At 37.6% G+C, this 27,878-nt stretch overlaps 1 protein-coding gene across 1 annotated transcript in view; it reads right to left on the bottom strand.

The window, feature by feature from the left end:
- The window catches only part of LOC121733963, a 220,587-nt gene extending 197,700 nt beyond the window's left edge, over window positions 1–22,887 (bottom strand). Inside the window, exons 1-2 of the mRNA XM_042124370.1 lie at window positions 22,698–22,887; window positions 6,990–7,028 (exon numbers count right to left, since the gene is read on the bottom strand). The gene's annotated coding sequence lies outside the window, so the exon portion shown is untranslated. The remainder of the gene's footprint in view (window positions 1–6,989; window positions 7,029–22,697) is intronic.
- Between the last annotated feature and the right edge of the window lie 4,991 nt (window positions 22,888–27,878).

Below are 27,878 nucleotides of genomic sequence, written 5' to 3'. Positions count from 1 at the left end.
GATAATGGGTCTCAAAGTAAACCAGTATCAAATCTCATCAAGATTCGTTTAGTTACAATTTCATAAAACGTAAAAAAGAAAAAACAAACAGACATCACAGTGTGGATTAAATGGATTGAATGTTGAAGCCAGACTGGCCCACGGCTGTGTTGGATCGAGAGGAGTGGAAGATTTCGAGGGAGGCCTTTGCCTAGCAAAGGGACAGCATAGGCTCTTTAAAAAATTGGCGAGTGCGAGTTTGGCTCGCGCACGAAGGGTTCCGTACCATTATAGAGCAAAAGATAGTAAAAAAATGTGTTTTTTGTAAGGGGGGCTTCCCTTAATTGTTTATTTTATTTAAATTGTCTTATTAATTATTAAAGTTTAAATACAGCTGAGTATTTTGTGTACATTTAAAGATACCGAGCAAAAATTTTTTGAAAAAACGCATTGTTGTATTTAAATAAAATTTTTAATTTTATTTTGTTTTCAGTATTTGTTGTCATAGCGGCAACGTGAATACATAATCTGTGAAAATTTCAACGTTCTAGCTATTACCGTTCTTGAGTTACAGCCTGGAGAAAGACGGACAAACGGACAGACGTACAGACATCGAAGTCTCAGTTTTTATCCTTTGGGTACGGAACCCTAAAGAACAGACACGTTAGTTTCAGTAAATACTTACTGAAATTTTAAGACAGCGTATGTATGAACAGTCTCAACCAAAAGTTTATGGCAGTTATTTGCTATTGTTAAGTATGTTGTTAATTGTATAATACCAGGTACCTGCAGGCACGTACGTCACTGTCGCGTGCCGGATGACCATAATTAACGACTGTGACAAGGTCGAAGGTCAACAAAACTGAAATGTTTAATCTCGCACGACCTTGCCGGCTCCGCATTGCGATACAACTAATTTAATAACGGCAAACACGAATCAAATGACCCGCAGTGAACTTACAATAAAATTAAAGCGTTTAATAGAAAATTGCCTCAACCGCTCGTAAAATTACCTAAAACAACACAATAACTCGTCCCAAATTGCTCCAAAAACGAAATTCACAAAAGTAGAAATCCACCAAAATGGGGATTGCTCCGATTATTTCGACAGGCGCTCTAATATTTTTGTGCGTGTGCCCGGTATGGTTTATTACGCGAGGTGGGGTATTCATTAAACCGTGGCCAATAAAGATTTCCCTTTTACCCCCTTTCGAGGGGCTAGAGGGGGTGCTGTAATAAATTTGTAATAAAGAAAAGCACTCAGCGCCGACAGCGACAGGCATACATATAAACCGCCTTCAATATTTTACGACAATGGGTCTGAAGAGCAGTTTTGCCTTTCCCCGTATTTCCACATATAGCCGCGTTTAGAATAATGCCAGTGTTTTGGGAAGGGTTTCGGCGAGGAACGATTTCATTTCAATCTATTAAAACGAGAGCTGTAGAATAATGATACAGACAAAGAAATAAAAAAGTATCTTCGCAGGAACGAAGGAGAGCTACGAATTTATAATAATATCAGAGAGAATACCGTACTCAATAGTTGAAGAGCTAAAGGACCGAACAAAACTAAATATAATATATTTATTAATTTGACTTACTCGTACTGTATTCGTTTTAAAACTATTTTAATTTACTAGCATACAATTTAAGTCTCAAAATTATATCCCAGGTAATCCCACACTTGCGCTCCGCCAGGGGGCGCACTTTTGTAATGAAGTGGCGAGGGGCGCGAGCTAGGGTGGCGGAGGTATTCATATTTTGTTTTAACTCGAATTAGATTATTATACGAATTGAGTGTCTGTCTGGCCAGTAGGGTAAACAAAATAGGTAAGTAAAGCTTTTATCGAAATTAAAAGTATAACATTGGAATTGGTAATTTGCGTAGATATATAGATTAGTTTTTTCACAGACGTTTTATTTTGTACAAAATATTGAAGTATGAACTTTTAAAGGCGTTTTTTGTTATTTTAAGTGTTAACCATGCCTATTACATATATTATGCCAAACGTCATAGCATCTTAACAACTTATCAGATTTTAATCAATTGATCACCATTAGATTCTACATAATAATAGGCCTTATTAGCGTAAGAGGTTAAAAAAAATATTATTATAGGAAAACCTTTAAAATAAAGTTCTTAACACTGAATTTACGTAATAAACAAATATCTAGACCTTTTATATAAATTATATGCGGGGACTCTTGAATCCTTATGTTATAAACATTGAGCTTGTGAACCTAATATGATAATATTATTATGATTTCTGAGTTGTAAGGAATGAGGATACGTTACAGAATCAACAGGTTGTAATGTTGGGTTCAGTTTAGCATACAGATGACAGTGCTCCGCGACAATGTGATAACTTCATATCCATATTCAATACCCATAGGCCATATTGTCTTCGAATGTCATCTTCCATGCTACGTGTTACGGTCAAACTGATCGGTCCCTGTTGTTGTTCTTAAAAACCTTATTTTATTCTGCTCTATATACACAATTTTAATTGAATATACACATTTTAAAGTATTTATGTCTATCTGTTTGTCTGTTATACACTATGTTATACACGATGAAACCATTGAACCAATTTTTATAAGTTTGGTACGGAGATATAACCCCAGTCCTAGGAAAGGATATAGGGTCGTTATTTGGCTGGAAAAATGTACAATTTCTACGAATTTTGGAGCGAATGACGTTAGAAGCAACATTTAGTTTAAAATGTTTAAACTAGATGTTGCTTCTGTTGTGTTTCAATTAGCAAATAAGTAAACCTTTTACCTCATACCCATATTATCTGCAATGTGTTACAATGTAGGTTACCTGAAATATGTATTTTATTACAAACTTTACAACCACCATTTCTACTTTAATTGCTGATTTTATACCTTCCTCAACTTCAGGCAGACTCATTTTACTACGGTTTTTTATTCAAGCTATTCCATTGTAAGTAGCTATAAGCGTAGCACTAGAAAGAACTAAAGAACTATGGTAATTAATCTAAGAAACGCAGGTCTTAGGCTCAACTCACACTGGGGTAGAGTTGTCGCGTCGCGTCGTGTTTTTTGCCTGCAGGATATTCATCTCTATTGTTCTATTATTAAGGTACTTTCTGCTATAAAGATATGCGTCGCATAGCGCGTCGACGCACGTTGACGCGCGCATTCGACGCTTCCATATTTTCATAGCAGAAAGAACCTAAGTAATAGAACAATAGAGACGAAAATGCTTTGGCGAATAAAGGTAACTGCACATTTATCAGCACCGAACGCGCCGCATTTTAGAATTCGTTGTATGAAATGATGTGAAACTTCACGCCTTAGTACTCCGCACCGTACGCGCTGCATTTCGTGTACTATATTATTATGTATAAGTACGCAGTGCGTTCGTCGCTTACGTTGCTGACAAATGTGTGAACAGCTTAACATGACGCGTCGCTTCGGCTCTGCCCCAGTGTGAGTTGAGCCCTTAAACTTTGTAACAGTCCCACCTGTAGCTGAACTCTTTTTTAAGGTCGAAAGAACTGATTGACTCTACTTTTCTTCCAAAACTACCTTGCTTAAAACTTTAGACTTTTAGAAAAGGACTCTCAAGGTATTTTCATTAGATGTTAAACAAAGAAAGACTATAATATTATAGTATTACATTGTATCGGTCGCCGGGACGAAAAGTAAATTTATATCCTGTCCTGGCATTACCCTGGTCTTATTAGAGTCGGATCATATTATTTTGTGTTGTGCACACACTTGGGCATTATCATCGAAATATTCATACGTGGGAGAGCCATGCTTCGGCACGAATGGGCCGGCTCGACCGGAGAAATACCACGTTCTCACAGAAAACCGGCGTGAAACAGGGCTTGCGCTGTGTTTTGCCGAGTGAGTGAGTTTACCGGAGGCCCAATCCCCTACCCTATTCCCTTCCTTACCCTCCCCTATTCACTTCCCTTCCCATCCCTACCCTCCCCTATTATCCTATTCTTTCTTAAAAGGCCGGCAACGCACCTGCAGCTCTTCTGATGCTGCGAGTGTCCATGGGCGACGTTAGTTGCTTTCCATCAGGTGACCCGTTTGCTCGTTTGCCCCCTTATTTCATTAAAAAAAAACCGAAGCTATCCTTATTAATATTGAAATGAGAAAGTGTGCATCACACTAAAACCGCTGAAACGATATTGCTAAAAGGCATGGAGATACTTTGAGTCCTGGGAAAGGACATAAGATATTTTTTATCCCGGAAAAATGTACGGTTCCCGCGCGATAAATATCTATTTAGGCGCAAAAGAGTTGCGGCCGTCATCTTTGATATGCCAAATCAATAGTTTATTTGAAACTAATTTCTGATCAACTGTATATTTAGACTAGACAACCCTAAAGTTGTATAGTTACGAACTACTAAACAAACATCAAGCGCTCTGGTCGCAGGCTTTAGTTTTAACATACAAGTTAGCTGGCGTTTTAACTGTATTAGGATACCTATTACCTAACTTTAAATGCACTAAGGTCAGTATAAACGAAGCTTAAGAGGATACACCAGGGGCTAGAGAAATGAAAAAAAGTACGTTTAATATCTATAGCTGTCTCCCTTACCTAAAGCCGATAGAGACAACTGCAGAAAATCCAGAAAATCAACGATTCGTTGTCCCCTGATTCCTTCTCCAAAACTTAACCGATTTAAGTACATACTTTTTTCATTAAAGATTAAAAAAAGGATTGAGCTGTGTTCCTATGTTTTGCTTTTTTTGTATAATCTAGCCAAATCTGTTTTCTGGACGTTTGAACACAGCGGAAAATCTGGCCATTTTTTTGGGTTTTTGAACGTTCATATCTTATTTAATAATTAAATTATGAAAAAAAATAAAACATAGGGACATTGTATTAGTGGCCGTAGATATTCCGGAAAAAAATTATAACTCTACTAGCATTATCCAGGGAGGAAACAGGGGACAACGTTTGTATGGAAAAAAGGTCGGTGTGGACTCCTCTTAATACACTAAAATTTACTACCTGGCTGCAATAAACATAAACCTTTACTAGCTTTTCTAGATACATAAAGGTCTTCTAGATTTGGACAATGTAGAATCTAGAAGACCCGAAAAAATTCTTATCTGTTGCCACTTGCCTTCTTCTAAAGCAGTTTAAGCGTGGAGGGGTAACAAACAGACAGACTATTTTAATAAGTACATATTACGGAAATTCACGATATAATATAACTATAAATTTTATGTGTACTGTGTAGCCAGATGTTGAAGCTGCTAAGTTACAAAGTTTGTTAAAATTATAAGGGATTTTTTTAACAAAAAATTAAAACCGACTTCCAAGGTAAAAACAATAAGAATATTAACTAAAAAGGATTAAATAATTCTTTCTCTAATAGTGCCTTTTCCAGAATTATCAACTATTTCTGTGCATATTATAGTCTTCACTACTTTGAAGTCGGTACCAGCTAATTAAACCATGACTTCAGTCAATGTCAGAATATCTGAAATATTTGGGACTGGTACCGACTTCAAAGTAATGAAGACTATAATATTATGTACAGAAATAGTTGGGATTTTGACCATACAACAATACATTGACCATACAAGTATTATCAAAAACTAGTTTAGATAATATTTATATGGTCAATGAATGTACATTTATAACGTGTTTAACACTACCTAACAACATCATCTCAGTTACTTTCAAAGGAATTTGAACGAAAAGTTCCTTTTCGTTTGAACGTAACTGACTTTTTAGTTGATCTACTATAACTCAAAAACTTATGAAATCTTCTTAGCCGTGATAGTTCTCCTTTTAAATTCAGCCATGGGCGTACCCAGGTTCTGGGCCAGGGGGGGGCAAATTACCCAGGTTCTGGTGCCAGGGGGGGGCAAATTACCCAGGTTCTGGGCCAGGAGGGCAAATCAGATTTTTCATAAGCTAGGTGTTTATAAAGAATAAAAAAAAAATATTTTTTAGTTAAAATATTGTATTGCAAACAAATGGCAAAAAATAGTTTACTTAATTTTTTATTTTTATAGATAAAAGTATTAGATAATATACTTAGTAGGGACGTCAACATGATCCAGGGGGGGGCAGCTACCCCCCCCCCCCTGCCGCCCCCCTCGGTACGCCCATGAATTCAGCATATTTCCTACTCCCTTATTTTTTTTATATAAGCAACCGTTTAGCTGGTAGAAGGGGACACTGAAATCTAACGATTTTTTCCACTTTAAAACTTAATGTTTCACAAACGTATCCCTAAATCGGAAAATGATCTATGAAATGAAGTACGGAACCCTAATAAATGAGTAAATGTACTCAATACTCATGTTATAAAATATTATAGTTATCTTTATCCACTTATATCTATAATGGCATAATTCATATCCTGGTCATGCTAGTCAGCAGAAAGCAGTGGGAACATAATAATCTGTACCACCTGGCTGGTCATCTATATCACATTTGGTTGGGAAATTGAGGGAAAACGCGACGGAGGCTCTTTGGTAAACAGCCCCACCGCTCACGCTATTTCAAATCAGAGGTTCTTTGAAAATGATACTAATGTCCTTAGCATAAGGATTCTACTGGGGACAAAAAAACTCTGGATGGTCTATAATATAGGCTTATAATAAGAACTAAGGAACCACCGTCTACTACTGTAAACTGATTTTGCGTATAAATCAAGTATTTTGGACGTTATTCGCCTAGTGTACCTAGTGATAAGACCTAGATAAATCATTGATAAAATATGCGACTAATAAATAACTGTACTTAATTAACAAATTTAAAAAAATGTTTGGTTGATCGGTATGAGATAGGTAGGTACAGTCTAAAGTCTAAACGACAAATGAAGCTAAAATAGTATCGTTAGTAAAAAGGCCTTATCAATAATTGCCACAACTAGTCTGCTCTCCTGTGCGCTCATTTTAATAAAAAAATGCTACTTTTACGTCGTGTCATTGGCATAAAAAATTCTTTAAATAATATTTTTATTCTAAACTAATACATAAGTAAAAAAATGTACTTACCACTTTTGCAAAGTCAGCAGAAGTCTTTGCAAATCGTACCTACAACAAAAAAAAACAAATTTTATGCAAACTTCCTTAAAGCCGGAATTTTAATTCTAGACATGACAAAGATTGCGATAATTTGAATCAATAGTTCGCTGACCTACCCCAAACACACACATATACACATACATACACACACACAAGAGCGCGGAGGGGCGGAACGAGGGCAAAATATTGATTCATCCCTAAATTAAGGGTGCCATTCAAATGATGCCAGCGCGCCACTCTAGAACAAAGCATGGACTTAGTAAAGACCATTCTTTAATTATGTATGAATTGAGGACTCAAACGCTTGAGCGAAGTCTAAAACACTTGATTTTGTAAGTGTTGACGCATTCATGATTGCTCGTATTTCGTCAGACGGGCACATTGTAATGGCATACATTATTACGATTCAGTGATCCAATCCAGCGGCTTTTTGCAAAATATTATGAAATTTTGCAAAAAAAAAAGTGCTGTTTTAAGTTTGGTCTTGTAAAAAAATACTAATCCAGAAATGGATTGGATCACTGGATTTGAATAAAGTAAACTGGCCACAAACGTTCAAATATATTTGTCAAACTGTCCTTTTTAGGGCTCCGTAGTCAACAAGGAACCCTAGTTTCGGTCTGTCCTTCCTTCTGTTGTTTGTGCATTTTTATCAAACATCACGATATACCAGCAGTCTTGTCAAGCAACACTTTACTTTGAAAATCTTTTCGCTATGCTGTGCAAAACTCCAACGCAATTATTTATGTTCAACTTGTCTCAGAGACAATCGCGCGGAAAAGCTTGTTTGACAAACATGGCTGTAAACCACTGTAGATGTACACCGACAAACTTACTTTTTGTAGTATAAAGGAGTGAGCACACTGAGACGGGCCGTGCCGGGGCTCATCGCAAAAATCCGCCTCCATACAATTTGTATGGAAGCGGATGCGCGTATCGCACACTGTGTCGGGGCGCAGCGGATTTCCGCTTCCATACAAATTGTATGGAGGCGGATTTTTGCGATGAGCCCCGGCACGCTGAGCCCCGGTACGGCCCGTCTCAGTGTGCTCACTCCTTAAATCGACACGACGACGACTTTTTTCGGGTCTTCTAGATTCTAGAAAAAAATCTAGTCTTCCACACAATCAAATCATGATTTCTCTTAATTATCCATTCGGTTAACCAACCTTCAAAAACGGCGGTAATTATTGAAATTAAAAGTAGTCCAATTATTTAAAGTAACCAGCAGTGTCATGACTCATGAACAGTTTGTGGTCAGTGACAGCTCTGGTTTAAATTGTTCATTTCGGAGACGCTTTTGTTTATTTTGCTCTATTGTAGAGCAAAATAAACAAAAGCGAAAAGCTATGATAACAAATTCGAGCTCTATGATTTTAAATTATTATTGACAATGATAATATTTTGTACCAACATAACATACCCTAAAGTACTATTATTTGTATGGATAAGGATGAATTAACTAGTAACACTGGCTACTTGCAAATGTATACAGGGTTGAACAAACCAAACTAACTAAACAAATTAATATTAATACTTTGTGTCGTGTATGCGTTCCTAACATGAGAGTGCACTGTGAAATTAGTAGCTGAAAGAGCAATTTTTTGTGATTTTTCCATACAAATATTGTCCATGCAAGAGTCCCCACGTCATGGATTTGCCCATACAAAAGTACAAAAGGCGCTGCTACTTTTACAGTAAACTACACTATATTATACACACTCTGCAGTGAATTATTACTTAGTTTTGTTACATCCTGTAAAACTTCTATAGTGTTTAAACTAGTTTGAACAAAAGTTTAGACTTCTACCTACAACTAAAAGGTCATGACTACATAGTTCATTAGGACAACCTACATCTACTGCAGCTGGGGCGTTCATCGATTTTTCGGTTAGCCGTAAGTATAATTGAATGACTAAAACACGTCCACACGATATTCAAATGAAAACGACCCAACATTACCACAATCCCGAATATTTCATTGTTTTTTTTTACTTTGGAGGTATATGTATGTGAGAGTTATACTTCGGCACGAATAGATTGTACGACAATACGACGACCACGAATGGATTGTAGACGAATGACGATTGATGACACGCAGACAGTCAAACATAAGTACACAACTTTTTCATACTTTACGACTAATACAAGATATATTTTTAGAATTATTATTGTCCTAATTATTGTTCTACCACTCATTATAATTGGTAAATACAGTGGTGATTCATGGTTATGCGTGTAAAACGAAACTGTGCAAACATCAGTGACCCAATTTTCCCAATATTTCAGTAGAACTCTACACGTATTTCACTGACTTCAGTCTTCGTTTACATCAAGCTTCAAAAACCAATACAGTTTATTTAATTAATTTCTTTATAGGGCTGCGTGCCGTATTATTTTCCAATTTGAGGTAAATTTTGTGATGCAATGAAAGAAGCCCCGCTGGAGCCCTATTCTCAGAATTCGAATCGCTCCGAGCGTAGGCTGTCATCGATCGAGTGACGCGGCATGCGTTCGAAGCGAGCGACGTCCGATTTATGAGAATAGAACACCAGTTCGGCTTACAAGCCTCACAAAAACTAATCATATTTATTGCTTTCTACTTATCGGTATTTTCCTTAATTTCTCGTTGGTTTTGAAGGTAATTTATCATGATTACCAATGCTCAATCTTTTATTCATTAATATTCATTCATCAAATTTGTCAGAAGAATGAAGCTAATAGCTTCGTGGTCAGAACAGAGGAGAAAGCTGTGCCTTTGGGAATTTTTCATTACGGAATGAAAATTTTAAGAACCTATGGTCTAAAGTTCTAAACTCTAAGCTCTAGACTTACCTTACTAAGAAGGCACTTTGGTACCGTTTTGATGTATAAAATAAGTTCTTAACTATATTGTCTTATGATTTGGACTATACCTTTTAAAACAAATAAAGCAACCCTCCGTTGGCTTCCGGATTTGAACAATTTGTCAACAGAGAGAAGGGTTGAACAGATTTGACTTGATTGACTTGGTTTGACTGTATACTAGTTACATTATGAGCTAATTTTTTACTGTCTTCCAAAAAACGGCGTTCTATTTTCGGCTGTGGATATATAAAGAAAGTTTAAAAACAAGTTACTATTTTAGCGCTGCTACTTGGCCTTGCACAATAAACTCTTTAAGGAGACTCATACGGTTTTATGAAGTGACATTTTACAGACCCCCCATAAAAATGTTTTGTCTTTGAATGAATTGTCTCCATAATGATCTGATGACTTATCTAAAAAAAAATTATGCATCGTATGGCCAAGGCCTTTGCGGAGCCGCAGGACGACACTTTCCGAATGGCTGGTCAATAGTAAAATCGTTGGATGGATAGATTTGCAATTTCCAATAGTAAATTAGAAGCAGACGTCCCTTTTACAATCTGAGTGGTTAATTTGAGAGTGAGTAGTGTAGTTGCGTCATGCGTGGCGCGAACACTAATTACAACTCGGCTGTGCAGCTCGCCCGTATGGCATCCATTACACGGTAGGTTTTGCTGTCAGTTTTACGACAGTCATGGGTGTAACTGATGGAAAACCTACCGTGTAAGAGCGTGCCAGACGTTTGCATGAAGTTGATTGACGAAAATCTGGATATCTTGATTTTTGTTTCATGCAACCATTAGTCACGAATTTTGAGTAAGTGCTGTCACATCTGACATAATAGGAAAAAAATTAGAAACGTATACCTTTGAAAATTTTGGCTTTGACTGACATAAAACTGAAGAGAATTGAGTGACCCTCTAATACCATTCGTCAGTCCATCAGTCACCATCAGTCAAACATAATTCATGATTGACGGAATTGATTGTCGCTTTCATGAGCGTGTAATGGATGCCTAAGGCAGTGTTACCAACTTTTAGCAATAAAAGCTATGCAAGCTATTGCATAGCTTTTATTGCTGGCTTGGAGCGCGACGACCGAATCAGAAAATTCCGTAACGAAAATAACCTAACAATACCACTCGTTGCGGCGTTGCCAGACTTCGGCACGGCGTGTTCGTGCTACTAGACGTATGCGAATTATAATAATTGCATAAGTTGATAAAAATGATTTTTTTTTATGAAATAAGGGGTAAACGAGCAAACGGGTCACCTGATGGAAAGCAACTTTCGTCGCCTGTGGACACTCGCAGCATCAGAAGAGCTGCATGTGCGTTGCCGGTCTTTTAAGAGGGAATAGGGTAATAGGGGAGGGTAGGGAAGGGAAGGGAATAGGGGAGGGTAGGAAAGGGAATAGGGTAGGGGATTGGGCCTCCGGTAAACTCACTCACTCGGCGAAACACAGCGCAAGCGCTGTTTCACGCCGGTTTTCTGTGAGAACGTGGTATTTATCCGGTCGAGCCGGCCCATTCGTGCCGAAGCATGGCTCTCCCACGTATAAAAATGCCTCCTCACACGTATTTTTTTTATAATATTATATTGTGTGAGGTGCCTATTTTCTTTAATTTAATTGTAGGTAGTAAAAAGTTAAAGTGTTATCCTTTAAAATAAGAAAAGTAGAACAGAGCTGGCCATGGCCAAGCGATATAATATTATAAAACTTTAGGTAAGTATTCTAATTTTTATACTAATTTTGTGGAGAATGAGGATCCTGAGTTAATAATTTTAAATTGATGATAAAATGGGATCTTAAAACGATTTTTAAATAAATCTCCAAAAATACCTCTAAAACTTTCTTTCCTCAACACTTCCTGTTACAGAATAACATTTCCCTGTTAGAAAAAAACTTCAGGCTGGCACCATGACTGCCGTTTGGTACAACCTCAACTCTGACCATAAAATATATTATACCTAGCGGAAGCTGCCAAACGAAACCGAAATTGGTTTACATCTGTGTGTAAAAATATGTGTACGTATACACTTACACAAGCATGATTGAACATGAATTCTATAAGATTAAATTGTCAACGTGCCGATAAGTGGCGGCCGGGCGTCAAAAAAGAGTTCTGCCGTCTTGTATCACACGTCTCTTTTTATCACGCAGTGTTACTGATAGTGATATCTAGCTTGCTCAGGCCTTTGTTTCTCTTTTCCGCTAGGTATTTTAACTTTATGACTCTGACAGATTATATTTCACATGGAGCCTTTGAAGATTGGATTAAAAAATTTCAAACTCAATTTGCCATAGATAAAAGAATCGAATAGCCTGTGACGGGAGTCGCGAAATGGCAATCCTTTTGTACGGAAATTCCCGATTTATGGTGATTGGTGGTTAAAAAAATGGATACAAAAAAGATTTAAACGTGATTTTAATTACAGGTGTACTACAAGGATCCATTCCCGGGCACATGCATTTTTAAATATTTCATACGAACAGGCGGTTTTCTTTACCGAGACCAAAAAAGAGAAGCTTTATAACTTTTAAAATTATAAAACATGTCTTATACTCGAATTACGATTCTACCGTGAAATCTACTCTTCGTAGCGTTTGTCACGCCTTTCTGACACATCAAACCATATTCCTGTCACCCTGTGAGTCTTCATTACTATTCTAGAACCCCAGACTTCCAGCTGAGCTGCTAATGGTTGAGCACTTTGCTCGGCGTCCGTTGTTAATTGTTTCGTTAGTTCGCCGTGTTCCTTTGAAGCTGCAGTTTTTTTCGTCTGTAATTAATTCGCGTCAACATCAGCTCCTAAAACTTTCTCAATTACAACTCGAGTATAAAACAAATAATGGACTGATCTTACTAATTGTAATCGTTTTATCTGCTTGTACTTACAGAAGTGTTCTTAATAATCAGCCAAGTGCGAGTCGGACCGCGCACGAAGGGTTCCGTGCCGATAAAGAGTAAAAATAGGCAAAAAATTGTGTTTTTTGTATGGGAGCCCCCCTCAATTTTTTATTTTATTTCAATATTATTGTTAATTATTGAAGTAACTACACATATAATCAAAGATTTTGTGTAAATTTCAAGTGTCTAATTGTAATCATTATTGAACTCAAGCAAAAAAGGCCAAAAAAATCACGTTTGTTGTATGGGAGCACCCCTTAATTATTAATTTTATCTTCATTTTAGTATTTGTTTTTATATCGGCAACAGAAATACACAACCTGTGAAAATTTCAGAAGTCTGGCTATAGCGGTTTTTGAGATACAGCCTGGAGACAGACAGACGGAAAGTCAGACAGACAGACAACGAAGTCTTTGTAATAGGGACCCTATTACAAAGACTTCGTTGTCTGTCTGTTCGTTCGTTTTTACCCTTTAGGTACGGAACCCTAAAAAGTAAAAAAACGCGTGTGGCACTCGGAGACTGCCGCGGTAAAGCCATTGTACAGCATTATATTATATCAGCTTATCCAATTATAATTTAATAATTATTAAATGCTACGTCTAATCCCACGCACTCAAACACCGTGCCGAAGTCTGGTGAACTGAAATGACGTTACACGGCTTTCAACGCCGCACCGCCTTGCCGGTCGGAGTGAGGGGGTGTTAGGTTTATTTTCGTAACGGAATTTTTTGTTTCAGTTACCACTTGCCGCGCACAAAGATGAAAAATGTGGATGGTGAAGTACTAAAACTAAGAAGAATCTTACGATGCCTCTGCTCGAATGTTATGAGTCATTTAGGTTATCTAGACACCAAATGTACTGAAAAACTTACTGTCAAAATTAAATAAAATATGTTGCTACAAAACGCCCAGTATAACTAAATCCGACGTGATAGAGCCATGCTTCGGCACGAATGGGCCGGCTCGACCGGGGAAATACCACGTTCTCTCAGAAAACCGGCGTGAAACAGCGCTTGCGCTGTGTTTCGCCGAGTGAGTGAGTTTACCGGAGGCTCAATCCCCTACCCTGCTCTATTCCCTTCCCTTCCCATCCCTACCCTCCCCTATTACCCTTTTCCCTCTTAAAAGGCCGGCAACACACCTGCTGCAGGCTGCAGCTTTCCATCAGGTGACCCGTTTGCTCGTTTACCCCCTTATTTCATAAAAAAACCCTAGAACCGTGTTTAGTGTAATTTATGAGTTACCGCTAGCAACGTCAACATTCACTAAAGATCCACCAAATCTGACAAACGACATTAGAACCCTTTTAAGGTCACCTTGCAAAATAATTCTCCATTAGGCACACTCCACAGAACAAATATTGTTAGGGTGTGTCCTAAAGCAAATATGAAATCTCCCGTAAGCGAAGAGCGTGTCATGAAAACACCATTTTCTTGTTATTGTGTCTAGACAACGTTACATTAGTGGATTCAGCCATGCTAATATTATAAATGTGAAAGTTTATCTGTCTATCTGTTATGTCCCTTCACGCTTAAACTGAAATTTTGAATAGCGACATAGCTAGGAACATATTAGGATAGTTTTAGTGTATCATTTCAGGGCACAAAGTTACGGGCAAAATCTGGTCCTCCTATTCACGATACCGAGTCCCAAACTTTAAATTGCTTATTGTTGTGATATAGTGTACTTGTAACAACGCGCATAAGCAATATTCGGAAACTTCCAATTAGGTAGCATAGAGCATTATTCCTAACTTTGGGAGTTAGACGTTGCCCATATCCCTGCAAAGAAAATGATCATAATGATGACATATTCCAACTTTTCGAAAACATTAATCATTAAACGCCCGTTTCAAACAAAAGAACGTCAATCTTTCAATTCGCAAAAGTATAATTCAAATTCAAATTTGGAATAAACAATACGCGAGTCTCTCTGTCGTGAAGTGGCTCCAAACTGCCAGCTTAACTTATTCACGGCGTAATAAATTGTTTTGTTGCGAGAGGATTTTCATATTTCGTTGTCGAACACGTTTGATCAATAACGAAAGCCTTACACGATGACAGCTGATGTTTTATTCAACAAAAACGCTGACTCATTCCGCCACATGCTTGCGGAAAATTCATTTGGAATAAATTATGAGGCGGCCCACAAATCATCTGAAAATCTCAGGTGGAAAAAATCTCTGAAAGCGCCCGCCCGAATTAGTTTTTTCTGAAGGCGAGGCAACGGTTTTCCTTTCGTGAATTATAAAGAATGTTCCATTTCCTTCAGCTTTGATGGGTGACAAAAGTCTCGCTGCAGAATTTGATGATTAATAAATGTAACAGCAATCTTTCATTTTTCGCCCGAAGACGTTCATTTAAGCGGAATATTTTAGCAGCTAGACGGCCTGAGACAGAAAGGTACCTAGTTTACTTTGTAGAAAAGATTCTTTCTGGAATAAAATTACCTACTATATTTGTCTCGAAGCTAAATGATTTGTAACGACTCACGATAGATCTTCAGAGACATTGACCATAGACAAATGGCAGCTCTACGTTATTTGGTTGGGTAACGTCAAGTCAAAGTTGGTCATAATCTGCATCAGCCGATCTTAAATACCCGGTTTTTGCGGTTTCTTAGCAGGAGTTTAAATATCCAACAGCGTTGTTGATTACATAATGTTTTGACGTTAGACAATCAAGAGCTTGTAAATAGATAAACTTTGGTAAAAAATCTAGCAAAATAGAAAATAAAAATAGAACAACCTTAGATCCTAAATACAATACTCAAATAGTTATTATTCAATGCACCTCTCAGACTGAAAGAATAACACCCTTTGGGACCATTTGAGGAAGACAACTTCCCTTTCTTCTCCATGGTAGGGCGTAGGGTTGACGTGTGGTTCCAGTCTAGCGAACTCTTTGTTGTCTACTCGCGCGTGAACTACACCGTTCACGATTATTTTGCCTCTCATCTCACCCTTGTGCCAACCACATAAGGATAATTTTCGATCTAACTCCGTGGCAAAATAACACACATTCACTTGCTATTGTTAATGGCAATGTTTTTGTGGATGTGCGCAAATGGCACAAATTAAAACACGAGCTAACAAGGTTATTCAGCGCTCTCATTTGATAATAGAGGTGGACTGAATGGAATATAATATACTTACTAATGTTATGATGAGGTAAGCTTAATTTAGTTTCTGATTCCAAAAACACTAGTTAGATAATTTTGGCACAAATAAGGAGTAGACTTGGAATGTAATTATAATCTAATTGACTGTAGAGAGACGCGGAACCAAAAATTTCACCATTGTCCAAATCAAAATCCTAATCATTTCGGTAGCTAGACACCAACCTTTTTAATGCTAATAACACAAGAGCTTTAATGTCGACAGAAGAAGAGTAAAACACTCCTACGATTATTTCCCTATTCCGGTTTTGCCAAACCCAAACAAACCCATAATAAACAAAATGGGTAGGAGACCGGTACCTAGCGGTACACCCAACAAATTTCATTACACATAAAATACCATGCAAACTCGGGTCTACATAATTCAGCAGATCGAAAGCGGGCGTTATTTATAAATGTTTTCCTCATGACAATTGGTCGGGGATGCTCAGAGATAAGTGACACAAAGGCTCGCGATAAGAAAAGGGTCATCGCTAATAATTCATCTGTATCCAGTTTGCAATTCCTGAGGGCGTGTGAAAGGCCTCCCAAAATACACTGTCAATTGTGTTGTACAGGAAGTGAAATAATATTTGAGGGGAACCGTCAAATATTGAAATATCGTTGTGTTAACTAAAATTATAATATCCTAGATGTTACCCGCTACTCTACGCAGAAAATAAAACTATCCCAATATTATGTCCATTACAACTGATGACCGTATTGTAGTCTATATTATAATCAGGTATTAAAATTCAGCGTTCATTGGGTTTTCAAACAAAAAATTTGCCGCGTTTCCAGCCTGATTTTTTCGGGAAATTGGGCCATGAGATTTTTGATAGTACGATTCACGAATAATAAGTAATGGACAAAGCAATTATCAAGATTTTAGAAGGGCCCTGAGTCTATCAACTCTGTTGACAACAGTGATTGTCAACAGAGGTAGCATCTCTTCATACCTTCATACCTTAAAAAACTCAAGCACAAGGAACGGAATATTTTTGCATCCGTAGCAATAATAAACGAACACCAAACAAAATGGATCCCTCGTCGGTTTGAGCAGACTGGGGAAAATTACGTAAGCGATCGCTTTCATATCAATTAGTAAGCCCTTCGAAATAAAAATGTATTATCATAATCGACTTTGTCTACTTTATGTGTCTTGCGTGATACATGATAAAAATGTGTTAATTTTAAAATTTCTTTCAAATTCTTTATTCACATAATGTAGTTTTACAATGTAAGTAGGTACCTACATGAAATATCAAAATTATTCCAATTGTTTTAGAATCCAATATATTACGGTCTCTCTTTCTCTTTCTCCCTTTCTCTTAATTTCAAAAGAAGTTTTGTATGTTACCAATTGCTATGAGGTATAGAAATCGATCTTTATTAAAAATAACCCCCAAGGCGCGCCGCGCGGTGCATAAACGAGTCAATCCGAGGGAAAAATTGAACGGAAAACTTTAGCCCTTACTTCATTATGGCGGGCGGATTGAAAATTTCAACTTTGTTTTGTGTTCCTCTCTTCTGATTGGTGTGCCTAATGCTTTCGTTTAAGATGTAAGTGTTTGATTTTCTTATATTTTATACTTATTCAATTTTTATATCCATTCTATAGGTAGGTATAGCTCCAATCTTTGCAAATTGCATTCGAGCTTAAACAAAATGACCGACTCGACTGCAAATATATTACCCATAAACCTATAATGCTACAGTATATATTAAGTCTATGATATTACCTATGTCAAACTACGTATTATGTCATAATATTATGTGTGTCAGATTCAACGGCGCTGTTTAAAAATGGTTTACATCATAATCGTGTGTTTGGTGGAGTAGCAACTTTACCAATACACACTACGCACGCACTACCATAAATACTGATATCTAACAATTCAATCTAAAATCTAAATTATTCTAATAAGCACCGTCAGACGCTAAAAAACGCGGTGATTCTGCTCAGAACCTCGTCTTTTCCTCTGTAAATATTTAAACGCTGATAACGAGACTTGATTTCTGGTCCTGATGGTCCTAATGGTCCTAATGGTCTTGGTCGTAATGGTCCCGGGGGAAAGTATACAAGTTGTAAATGACAGTCATTACAAGGCCATCACGGAAACAATATGAAATTTCAACTGCAGACTGTTTCTGGTTTCAGATAACTCGACCGCGTCGTCGCTTCATTTTATTTTTAATCCCCGACAAACGCCTCCGTGGTCCAGTGGTTTAGAGCGCGGCTCTTGCCTCGGAGGTCGTGGGTTCGATTCCCACATCGGAAACATGTTATTTCCAAGTTTGGTTAGGACAATGCAGGCTGATCACCTGATTGTCTGACAAGTAAGATAATCTATGCGTCGGATGGACATGTAAAAAGTCGGTCCTGCGCCTGATCTCTCGCCAGTCGTGTCGGTCTTCCGTCAAAGTGGGTTATGAGAGTAAAGGAATAGAGAGTGCTGTTGTGTATTGCGCACACACTTGAGCACTATAAAATTACTCCTGCGTAACTGGCCTGGTTTCAATGAAACCGGCCACCGTCACCAAAACCGGTGTGGTAGTTATTATTATTGTAATCCCCGACAAAAAAAGGTATGTTATAAGTTTGTCTTACGTGTCGGTCTGTCTGTCTCTTTGTCAATGTGTGTTTCTGTCCGTAGCATCCAAACGCGACACGGGTGGATCGATTTTGATCTCGTTTTGTTTTGTTTGAAAACTGACATGATCGTGAGTGTTCTTAGCAATAGTTTATCATCTGCCCGCATCAACAAAATTTGGTTGAAAGGTTACACTTAACTGACTGACATACAGGCAGTCCGTTTGTCAGTCTATTAAGTGTAGTGTGGTGTAGTCTTCACGCTTATAACGCTGAACCGATGATGGTGTTTGGTATGGAGATACAAAGAGAAAAGTAAGTTTTGTTGCAAAAACTTTACGGTTCCCGTGCGATATCATTTATCATATTTTGGCGCAACGGAGTTGCGGGCGTCATTCAGTGTTTAAAATAAAAATAAATAAAATAAAATATATTTTTATAATTAGTAATTATAAAAATATTATATTTTATTTATTTTTATTATTATATACTTATTTATATTATTTATTATAAGTATTATAATATAAGTACTTATCATGAATACACTTTTTGAAAGTCAGAAAAACGTAGAATCTACAGTGCCTACCATCGGTTCGGGAATTAACCCGGCGCGAAGAACCGGCGTAAGAAACTCGCACGGGGCCGTCTAAAAGATGGAAAATCACAATTTTAATATAGTACTCGTATGTATATACCTCAATTGTCTTCTATAAAGCTAATGGTATGTACTTGATCCCTCATCAATTAATTATCTAAAAACTTATTTTAAAATCACGATAGACCGTACAAGTCATTTTAAACTTTTCAAGAAAATAATATCTTCGAGATAGAATTTAATCACTCCAAAAGCTTCCCAAGTATCTCTCCAATATTTTCTACACTTCAAATACACTTGATTTTAAAGGCAGCCTTTACAATTTCTATAGGATTTCATAACAGCCATACTAATATAAAAGCGTTAACGTGTCTGTCTGTCTCTTCAAGCTCACTGAACCTTTTGACGTGGGAGAGCCATGCTTCGGCACGAATGGGCCGGCTCGACTGGAGAAATACCACGTTTTCACAGAAAGCCGGCGTGAAACAGCGCTTGCGCTGTGTTTCGCCGAGTGAGTGAGTTTACCGGAGGCCCAATCCCCTACCCTATTCCCCTCAACTCCCCTCCCCTAATCCCTTCCCTACCCATCCCTACCCTCCCCTATTACCCTATTCCCTCTGAAAAGGCCGGCAACGCACCTGTAGCTCTTCTGATGCTGCGAGTGTCCATGGGCGACGGAAGTTGCTTTCCATCAGGTGACCCGTTTGCTCGTTTGCCCCCTTATGTCATTAAAAAAATCGATTTGGATGGTATTGATATTTTATGAATGAAGTACTTGAGTCCTGAATTCCGGATCCCAAAAATAACGTGTAGGTAATTTTATAATACCTAATGCAGTGGTGTTTATTGTTTATCCCTGAAAAATGTACGGTTCCAAGGCGATAAACATTTTTTGCTCGAACGAAGTTGCAGACAAAACTTATTTATCTATCTATCTTATATATAAAAATGGATTTTCAAATGTGTTAGTCGCGCTAAAACTCGAAAACGGCTGAACGGATTGCGCTAATTTTAGTCTTAAAATATTCGTAGAAGTCCAGGGAAGGTTTTAAAGTGACACGAAGTTTACCGGGACAGCTAGTGAGTAATAAAAGTATTTCTACATAATATTATTGTAGTTGGCGTGTACCTAGCCAAAGCACACCTTTTTCCAAGACACACACTGAGGTGTTCCGTATTTCCCAAGGCTATCCATTCGTGCCGTTACCATCGGAAAATGTCGGAACATCAAATCGATGGTTCACTAAACGACTTCCAAACTTACTCCCATTTACGTAATAGTAACAAATTGCTTGCTGTTTCGCCATTAATTTCCCAGAAAAAACCCAAACAACGGGAATCAATTCTGTGTTATAAATGCTAGGAGCGAACGAAGGGTCCGTATACTGATTAAAAATGGCATATATATATTGGTATCTATGCTATAGAAATGAATTCTCGGCAAGAACTTAATAAAAAATATTATTACATAAATTGTAATCGTTCATATTTTTGGTAAGTATGTACAAATATTTTGCAGTGAATGTTTTTTTTTTAATAAAATAAGGGGGCAAACGAGCAAACGGGTCACGTGATGGAAAGCAACTTCCGTCGCCCATGGACACTCGCAGCATCAGAAGAGCTGCAAGTGCGTTGCCGGCCTTTTAAGAGGGAATAGGGTAATAGGGGAGGGTAGGGAAGGGAATAGGGTAGGGGTTAGGGGATTGGGCCTCCGGTAAACTCACTCACTCGGCGAAACACAGCGCAAGCGCTGTTTCACGCCGGTTTTCTGTGAGAACGTGGTATTTATCCAGTCGAGCCGGCCCATTCGTGCCGAAGCATGGCTCTCCCACGTATAAAATGTACAGGAATCTAGGTAATTATTATCTTAAGAGGACACACCAGGGGCTAGAGAAATGAAAAAAAAGTACGTGTAATATCTATAGCTGTCTCCTTTACCACAAGCCTATACCGCAGAACGCGATAGAGACAACTGCAGAAAATCCAGAAAATCAACGATTCGTTGTCCCCTGATTCCTTCTCCAAAACTTAACCTAATTAAGTAGTTTTTTCATTAAAGATTAAAAAAAGGATTGAGCTGTGTTCCTATGTTTTGCTTTTTTTGTATAATCTAGCCAAATCTGTTTTCTGGACGTTTGAACACAGCGGAAAATCTGGCCATTTTTTTGGGTTTTTGAACGTTCATATCTTATTTAATAATTAAATTATGAAAAAAAAGAAAACATAGGGACATTGTATTAGTGGCCGTAGATATTCAGGAAAAAAATTATAACTCTACTAGCATTATCCAGGGAGGAAACAGGGGACAACGTTTGTATGGAAAAAATGGCGGTGTGGAATCCTCTTAAGCTGAATAATAACTCAAACGCGGTAAATATTCTCATATGGGAAATGATCTTGGTAGACATCTTGGTATTACATTTGTATGAGAACTGCGATGGCACCCGGACTCTTGATATTATAAATGCGAAAGTGTGTCTGTCTGTCTGTTACCTCTTCACGCCCAAACTGGTGAGTCGATTTTACTGAAAGGTATGGAGATACTTCGAGTCCCGGGAAAGGACATAGGACACTTGTCATCCCGCGTGACAAACGAATTTTGGCGCAACGGAGTTGCACGCGTTATCTAGTAGGTAATAAAGATCCGCGGGGCTAAAATGGTCACATTTAGCAATTCCTTTCAATCAATTCAGCAAATGAATTGTCAAAACTGTCAAACTGACAAATGTCAAATTAGTACAAAAATACAGAAATGAATTGTAAGCAGAGTTGCATTTTGCGATTTTAGAAAAATGAATCATATTATGATTCATATCATGATTCTTCAAAACGACCATTTTAGCCCCGCAGGTGTGTATTTTGTCTGTTGTGTGACTTTTCAGCGTGTCAGACAATGACAAGCAGACCAGTTATTCGGCATTTAAAAATTTTTGCTAGTAAGGGGGTAGTATAATAATTTATATTTTAAGTTATACATGCTGTGAATTCAGTTAGATAGGAACCTAGTCGTAGGCACGTACCTACTCATAACAAAACGAAAGAAAGTAGAATACGTAGCACCTCCATCGTGAATATCGCAGAGACAATAGATTTTGAATTGTTATGCGGCAGCCGATTGCCGGCTGCCCCGATTGGGGATTGATGGGCTCAATTTAAAATGAAACCGAATGAAAAGGTTGAGAAGAAGCTACAAAAATATTACTGACTATACTAAGTACTAACCATTTAAGAAGCGTAGGGTACGTACAAAAAAGTTTACAACACAAATTACATAATTACCTAATATGAAGTTGACAAAATTAAATTCGATGTGATGCCAGACATGCCGACGGGAAATCCTTTTACAGGAAACAAGGAAGCTTCCCACTTCGCGTTTAGAACCTTTATGTCATCGAAATCGTTGTTTGTCACGCAAAACAGTCGCAAAACAAAATAAAGTATGAGTTAAAAAACCCATTTTGTTACCACCTATGGATCGAGTACAGGAATAACATAGAAAAACTAAAATAAAAGCACTCGAGCAGCGCTTTGGTGTCTAATAAAATATTAAATCGCATTGCAGCAAATACTTACGTAAGTAAAATGCAGGCGTCCAAAAAAACTTTAGGCACCGAAACAAATCGTCGAAAACAATTTCAACACGCCAAATACTGGCCGGAAACAAAAAACAAAATGAACACGTTCGAAATTCGAATATTATTGCACTCGTTCGGAAAAAGATCGCCGCGGAGCGAAAAGTCGCGATACGCGGTGCTCTCGCCGGGAGCCGCGACAAACTAACCGACAGAGGGATAGAGAGGGGTCGACTGAGCTGGCTAGGGGTTGGGGCCGTGGGGCGACTCAATGGATCCATTTTCTGTTTGTATTTACTACAACATCCTTACCTCTTAGTACGAAACTTCATCGGTAAAGTCAAAACTGGCGAAGTGAGGTGGCTACTTCTTCAGGAGTCTTCAACTCTTCAAAGTCTATTCACTTACTTAGTGGATAACTTGTAAAGCCTTCTTAAATGAAACTTTTCTTATCCTAACCAATATTAAGTTAAGCTTTTGATTTGTCTTTCAATTTCAGTTTTTTGTCTAGTTTTTAACCGGCTTCCAAAAAGAAGGAGGTTATATTATTATGATTTATGTTCGGTCTGTTTATAATTTTTTTTGTATGTTCAACCATAACTTTGCCGTTTGTGGACCTTTTTTTTTTTTTTTTTTTTTTTTGAAAGGGTCTAAGCTACTGGTCTGGTTAAGACCATGGTAGTTTAATCGTGGCTATAACTAGTCTGTTGCTAGTTGGTTTGGAAATAAACAATGAGGGGGGCCTGGCCCCCTCCCCTAAAGTGCTAAACTTTGCCATTTGTGGACAGTTTTTTATGATTCTTTTGTTGTAGTACAGGGTGGAATCCGAATTTGGTATTATGTTCCAAGTAAGTTCGGTAGTCGGTACTGGCTAAGTTCTATTTCAAGTATCTCAGTTCTGGGCTGGTACCGACTTCAAACGAATGAAAATTGAGTACGGAATTCGTTGAGATTTAGTCGAATTTTGAAAATGGCACTAATGAAGAATAAGAATTATTTCATACTTTTTAGGTCATTTTAAGAATATTATGTTTTCTTTTTCTTGCAAGTCGGGTTCAATTTTTTGGTAAAAATAATAATAATCATAATAATAAGCCCGCAGGGCAGCTTGTGGCGAACTGTTGGGGAGTAGCGACCCCTCGAACCCGAGTGCTCCCAGGGAAGCCCCTGTTCTCCATCTCCGGTTTGCCTTCACCGGCCGGTCGGAATGAACACTGACGGAGAATCAGGCCCTACCTCTGCCTTGCCTTAACCGGCCGGTCAGAGTGGAGTCGCTTTGGCTCAGAGTGAGGATGTGAAGCGTAAGTGGCGAGTGGGCGACGTGATGGGACCCTCTGAGGGTGCAAATGATCGGCGTTTAAAGTCCAGCGACACCTCTCCTGCCTCAAGCCGCTCCGTGCGTGCGACCATTTTGAGGGGCCCATTCAAAGAGTTGGCGAGTCACCGTCTGCCAACTTTATGATACATGTTTCCACGTTGTATCGGCAGACGCCATAGTCCTTCCATAGTCCCAGTTACCCAGTCCATTAGCACCTCACCCCCATAGCCCGGTATCATTTCTAATATCCATTCCCTGTAATAGTCCTACACTGGCCGCTGGCTCTCCTTGGTCGTACTCCCATAGTGCGGACAGGGAGAGTCGCCGCTTGTACTCCGATTTTCAAAATTATTTTTGTGTTGTATAGGGTTTGACTCGAATTTGGTACCATGTTCATAAAAGTGGTGACCTAATGATGGGTTCCATGAGTAATCGAGGGAACTCCTCAAAATTTATAAGAAAACATATTATTATGCTGATTTTGGTTTTATTAGAAGTATACTAAGCATTTGCTACTAAAAAGTAAGATTTTGCATCAAGGTATACCATGGTTCCGAAGGTACTGATAGAACTCCTAACCATGGAATTAATATGTACTACGTACAAATTCCATGCTCCTAACTCCTTATAGATACACGTTTGGAAGTTTCGGCGTTGTTTTAAGAACAGAAAGCATAATATTATGCTCCTGTGCAATTTATATTCATCATTATCATCATCATCATCACTACCATTACACCATGCATCATCATACTATGGACTGGCCCTATTATTAGTACTTTTCATAATCTTTAAGATTGAGACGAGGTTTTCGTGCGTTATTTATGTTTAAAGGGTTTAACTCGAATTTGGTACCATGTTCATAAAAGTGGTGACCTGATGACGGGATCCATGGACCATGAGTGATCGAGGGAACTCGTCGAAATTTATATGGAAACATAAATGGTAATTTGGTTTTATGAAAAGTAACTATTCGAAGCATATTAGCTACCAAAAAATTATATTTGGCATCAGGTGTACTTACCATGGTTCCGAAGATGCTGAAAGAACTCCTTACTCCTTACACCAGTTACACCATGCATCATCACAATATTATGGCTCTATTATAAAACACGAATAAAATGACATTTTCTAAAAATGATTCCTAGCTAGATCGATGTATAATACAACGAAATAAGTATATAATATACTATATATGTATATTTCGCTTTTAGTACTGTTATTATCATTTTTATTGTTATTTATTATAATAATTACTTAGAGAAAATAAAGTTTTATTATTATTTTGAAATGTTTAAGATTCTCCTTTACGGGATTTTAACTAAAGTTGCAGGCTTGTGGCCTTTTATTATTATTGTTCAAATTCAATTAATGAACTAATTACATAATTATTTTGCATAAATGTAAAAAAAGTCCACTTCGACCCACCTTAGATGGGTCATTTTGAGAGTTGCATAAGCAAAAATAATGATGTCATTGACCATTTTGTGGAACGTACCCCAATTGATAAATATTTATATCTTTGGGGAGTTTTCTTTGAAATTTAGTGGGTTTTAAAAGTTGCTTTAGGAGGAAATTTTTTGAAGAGTTGGCAACACTGGTCGTGGCGCTGCTCTCTCGTAAAGTGCCTGATACACCGTACACGGTTTAAGGCCGGCCGCAAATTGTCCGAAATTTCTGATCAGAAACATATGAACTGCCATCCGATCGAGTACTCTGGTGTTTCGTCCCAACCAAGGTTTTTGGGCCCAGTGAGCCCAATCACCAGATATGAATTTTTAACATTTTTTTCATCTGGCGATTGGTCCAAGGAATTATTTTTTATGACTTTTGGGCTTATGTCCGTAGGGCTAGCAAAAAAGTTGTAGATTTGAATAAAAAACAAAATAATTGCTTTGTATGAAAGCATTTATTACACACTGAATGAATATAATATTATGATATTTAAAGAAAAATAATACAATGGACATGTATATATTAAAATCTCTTATGACATAAATAATAACAGAAGTACTTATTTTCTAAATAATCTAATTATATTATTATTGTATAGTTATTTCAGTTTAAAATTTATTTATACCTAATTATTATTTTTATATAAAGCTTATACAGGCTGTAACAAAAATAAGTGATAATACTTTAGGGTGTGTACGTGTTTCTTGTAGAGAGTTCACTGTGAAAGAAGCAGCGCTGAAAGACCAAAATTTTTTTTCACTTTTGTATGGGGAAACTCGTGACGCTCGGGCCCTTGCCCATACAAAAGTGAAAAAAAATGTTCATCTTTCAGAGCTGCTACTTTCACAGTGAACTCTCTACAAGGAACATGTACACACCCTAAAGTATTATCACTTTAGTTTTTGTTACACCCTGTATATTTCTTTAATTGGCAAATTATAGGTATATATATTGTTTTTTGTAAGAGAACGACTAATTAATTAATTAATTTTATATAAGTAAGTTTAATTCAATTACGCGCCATTGTTGTGGCAGAATGTTAAAACTATAAGTATTTAATAAAACCTTTATATCAACAACATTCTGGCAATAAAGACATTTGAATTTGAAAATGAAAAATATTTTGTATCACATATTAGGTGCTATGGCAACTTTATGCCGATAGGCGCGAGCGGCTATAGCCCGGCTGAATTTTATTTATGATTTGAATACAAAAAAAAAAACTTCCCAAGTCTATCGTACAACTAAGACATTTTACTATGGGAAAACAACCATTAAAATTTCACGCAGTACCTATTAGAGCAGGTATTTTTTTTAAACTTGATTCAACGCAATGTGTTTAATCAAGTCACTTATATTATTATTATTAATAACAATAATAATAATATAAGTTTTAAGGTGTTAGATATTTTTTAGTGTTAGATATGTTTTGGATCAGAAATCTCGGACAATGTGCGGCTGGGCTTAATTGGCATAGTCTCTTCTAACAATTATTATATCTGACTTAAATAAATATTAAATAAGTTATTATTTATGTAATTAATTATTATTATTTTGAATATTAAATATTTCCTGATATTGCGGTGTTGCAATAATTTGTAAAATTAAAACTCGTATATCCAATACGTGACCTATAATATTATGTTAGATATTTTTTAAATTTCAAAACAATATTATGATTATAACTGATTATTTTTGTGTGTGTTTTTGTGCCTACTTCAAAATTTCTTGCCAGAAAATAATGAATCATAAAAGTGGGACCAATCGCCAGATTATAAAATGTTAAAAATTCATATCTGGTCATTGGGCCCACTGGGCCTAAAAACCTTGGGACGAAACACCAGAGTACTCATCCGATCGACGTCATCTGACACATAATGTCAGATGCCTGCCGCAAGTCGCAACGCACACTGCTCATATATTTTGTATCTGACGTCCGGTCCGGATGAGTTGTCAGATGCCGTCTATCGGATGGCAGAAATTTTTAATTGCGTTCCGGTGGGCGTCTGACATTATGTGCCAGATGACTCAGATGACGTCGATCGGATGTCAGTTCAAATGTTTCTGACGGATCGCGCTCTCTCTTATATTTTGTACTGAGCCGAGTGAGCTCGAACTCGCCGGAAGGAAATTTCGGATAGTGTGCGGTGTGGCGGTCCGGCCGACGTTCAAATGTTTCGTATCAGAAATTTTGGATAATGTGCGGCCGGGCTAAAACGACGGTTTAAGGCAAGGCTGTCCCTGAATTAGCAGGTCGATGTCTGTCAGTACGAATATCGACGTTAAGGACATTAAAATAACATTCATATCAGCGCGCCTTGTACAGGGCGGTTACGACGCTCGCCGCGTTGTTGATAGGGCGAAACAGACATAAAGTTAAATTATACCTAGCGGAATAAAGCAACAATC

This window comes from Aricia agestis, chromosome 14, assembly GCF_905147365.1.
Source record: "Aricia agestis chromosome 14, ilAriAges1.1, whole genome shotgun sequence".
Classification (NCBI taxonomy): Eukaryota; Metazoa; Arthropoda; class Insecta; order Lepidoptera; family Lycaenidae; genus Aricia; species Aricia agestis.
Note: the sequence above shows the minus strand (reverse complement) of the source record. Positions and strands in the feature narration are given on the sequence as shown.